The 3,858-nt window shown below is 37.0% G+C and overlaps 1 pseudogene; it reads right to left on the reverse strand.

Moving 5' to 3' along the window:
• Positions 1–3,108: 3,108 nt before the first annotated feature.
• Positions 3,109–3,499, reverse strand: LOC125079278 (40S ribosomal protein S24-like; annotated as a pseudogene).
• Between the last annotated feature and the right edge of the window lie 359 nt (positions 3,500–3,858).

Here is a 3,858-nt window from a genome sequence, read left to right on the forward strand (position 1 = left end):
AATTAGTCAATCCTCTCGAAACCTGGCACTGCTTTATCAACTAAGTTTATGCAATATTCTAAATTTTTTGTTGTCAATTCAGCTGTCTTTGCTGCATCCCCACCAGGAGTAGATTCCATTTCAAGAAACCACCTTCTTTGCTCATCCATAGGAAGCAACTCCTTATCTGTTCAAGTTTTATCACAAGAGTGCAGTAATTCAGTTCTACCTTCAGGCTTCACTTCTGATTCTAATTCTTCTCCTATTTCCACAACATCTGCAGGTGCTTCTTCCACTGCAGTCTGGAACCCCCCAAAGTCATCCCTGAAGGTTGGAGTCAACTTCTTCCAAACTCTTATTTAAGTTGATATTTTGACCTTTTCCCATGAATCGCAAATGCTCTTAATGGTGACTCTAATGATAAGCCCTTTCCAGGTTTTCAATTTACTTTTCCCAGATCCATCAGAAGAATCACTATCTATGGCAACTACAACCTTAAAAAGTTGTATTTCTTAAATAATAAGGCTTGAAAGTTGAAATTACTCCTTGATTCACAGGCTACAGAATGAATGTTGTTGGGTCAGCAGCCATGAAAAATGACATTAATCTCATTATCCATCTCTATCAGTGCTCTTGGGTGACCAGGTACATTGCTAACGAGTAGTAATATTTTGAAAGGATTTTTTTTTTTTCTGAGCAGTGAGTCTCAACAGTGGGCTTTAAAACACTTAGTAAACCAGATGTGCTGTCATCCAGACTTTGCTGTTTCACAGCAAAAGCAGAGTAGATTTTCTGATTATTAAGGGATTTAGGATTTTTGGAACGGTAAATGAGAATTGGCTTCAACCTAAATTCACCAGCTGCATTAGCCCTAAGAAAATCAGCCTGTCCTTTGAAGCTTTGATTTCAGGCACTGACTTATCCTCTCTAGCTATGAAAATCCTAGATAATATCTTCCAATATAAGGCTGTTTTATCTGCATCAAAATCTGTTGATTAGCATAGGTGCTTGTATTAAATTATCTTAGCTAGATTTTCTGGACAATTTGCTGTAGCTTCTACATTAGCACTTGATACTTCATCTTGTACTTTAATGTTATAGAGATGACTTGTTTCCATAAACCTCATGAACCCACGTCTGCCAGCTTCAAACTTTTCTTCTGCAGCTTCCTCCACCTCCCTCAGCTTTCATAGAATTTCGGAGTGTTAGGGCCATGTTCTGATTAGGCTCTGGTTTAAGGAAATGTGGTTGGTTCAATTTTCTATCCAGACCACTAGAACTTCCTTCATATTAGCAATAAGACTATTTCATTTTCTTATAATTTGTGTGCTCGCTGGAATAGCAATATTCAGGTCCTTCAAGAACTTTTCTTTTGCCCTCAGAACTTGGCTAACTGGTATGAGAGACCTAGTTTTCAACCTGTCTCAGCTTTCCACATGCCCTCTTCATGAAGCTTAATCATTTCTAGCTTTTGATTTAAAGTGAGAGACTTGGTTATTTTAACTTGAACACTTAGAGGCCATTGTAGGGGTTGTTAATTGGCCCAATTTCAATATTGCGTATCAGAGAATAGGGAGGCCTGAGAAGAGGGAGAGAGAGAGAGGGAAATAGCTGATTGGTGGAGTAGTCAGGACATATGTAGCATTTATCTATTAAGTATAAAGCTTTATTTTTCATTTTAACTCCAATACAGTTAACCTACAGTGTTATATTAGTTTCAGGTGTATAGGTGATTCCAAAATTCTACACATAACTCAGTGTTCATCAAGATAAGTGCACTCTTAATCCCCTTCACCTATTTCACCCATCCCTCCCACCCAACTCCCCTCTGGTGACCATATTTTTTTCTATAGTTAAGGTCTCTGTTTTGGTTTCTCTCTTTTTCCCCCCTTGTTCATTTTTTTTTTTTAAGATTTTATTTGAGAGAGAGCATGTGAGAGAGTGAGAATGAATGGGGGGCTGGGAGGAAGGTCACAGGGAAAGGGGGAAGTAGGCTCCCTGTGGATCAGGGAGCACTATGTGGGGCTCAATCCCAGGACCCTGGGATCATGACCTGAGATGAAGGCAGGCACCTAACTGACTGAGCCTCCCAGGGTACTCCTCTCTTTTTTTTTTTTTTTTTTTTAATAAATTTCACATGTGAATTAAATCATATGGTATTTGTCTTTCTCTGACTGATTTATTTCACTCAGAATAATACTCTCTAGCTCTGTGCATGTTGCAAATGGCAAGATTTCATTCCTTTTTATGGCTGAGTAATATTCCATTGTGTGTGTGTGTGTATATAAATATATGTATTCCACTTCTTCCTTGTCTGTTCATCTATTGATGGATACTTGGAATGAATTTGAAAGTTTTCTTCTATTTTTAGAATAGTATGAGAAGAATAAGTATTAACTTCTTTAAATGTTAGGATTCACCTGTGAAGCCATTAGGTCCTGGACTTTTGTTTGTTGAAAGTTTTTTGATTACTGATTGAATTCCAATGTTGGCAATTGGTCTGTTAAGATTTTCTGTTTCATTCTGATGCACTGGGAGGTTATATGTTTGTAGGAATTTATCCATTTTATCCAGGATGTCCGATTTGTTGGTATATACTTTTTCATAATATTCTCATTATTAGAGATGTAGGTTGTGATGTAGGTTGTTATTTCTCTTTCCTTTTTGATTTTGTTTGAATCCTCTATTTGTCTCTCTTTTTTTTTTTTTTGGTGATGAGTCTGGCTGAAATTTTTATCAATTTTGTTGATCTTTTCAGGAAACCGTCTCCTAGTTTCATTGGTCTGTTCATTTTTTTTTTCCTATTTCATTTATTTCTGGTCTCATCTTCATTATTTCCTTCCTTCTACTTGCTTTGGGTTTTGTTCTTCTTTTTATAGCTCTTTTAGGTGTAAGTTTATGTTGAGATTTTTCTTGCTTTTTCAGGTAAACCCCTATTGCTATAAACTTCCCTCTTAGAATAGCTTTTGCTGCATCACAAAGGTTTTGGGCTGTTATGTTTTCATAAAAATTTGTCCATGTATTTTTTTAACATTCTTAGTTTATTAATCCTCTCATGAAAATTCTGCACAATCACCACAGATAAAACAACTGCAGCATCTTTACTCCTTCTGTTGTCCAATCTGCAGCTCACTTTTCACCCGCACCAACATTGGCTTTTGCAGTCCCCTGACTTTCTTCATTCAGTTCTTGCGTTCTTTTCACTGTTTTCTTGAGGTCTTTTTCTTTTCATACAGACCATGTCTGCAAGTCTGTGTTTGGGTTCATTTTTCTTTGCATAATCCAAGGAATCATAAATCATACCAAAGCCAGTTGTCTTGCCACCACCAAAATGGGTTCTGAATCCAAATCCAAATATAATATCTGCTGTGGTCTTGTACATTTTGGCTAGTTTTTCCCGAATTTCTGTCTTAGGTACTGTTGCCTTTCTGTGATGAAGGACATCCATAACCATTTGTTTGCACTGAAGTAGTCAGTTGTTCATGAACTCCCTGGTCCGGATAGTGACTGTGTCATTCATGATGGCGGCCAAGCTTCAAGCAGCTGGAGACAAAAAGATGTCCATGTATTTTTAAAATTTTTGTTTTTGATGTGTTGGCTGACCCACTCGTTGTTTAGTAGCATGTTATTTAACCTCCATGTATTTGTGTTCTTTTCAGGTTTTTTTCATATGGTAGATTTGTAGTTTCATAATATCGTAGTCAGAAAAGATGCATGGTATGACTTCAGTCTTTTGGAGTTTGTCAAGACTGGATTTGTGGCCTAACATGAGACCTATTCTAGAGAATGTTCCATGCGTACTTGAAAAGCATGTGTATTTTGCTGTTTTAGGATGAAATGTTAGGATTATCTCTGTTAGATCCTTCTTGTTCAATGTGT

This window comes from Lutra lutra, chromosome 10 (assembly GCF_902655055.1).
Source record: "Lutra lutra chromosome 10, mLutLut1.2, whole genome shotgun sequence".
Classification (NCBI taxonomy): domain Eukaryota; kingdom Metazoa; phylum Chordata; class Mammalia; order Carnivora; family Mustelidae; genus Lutra; species Lutra lutra.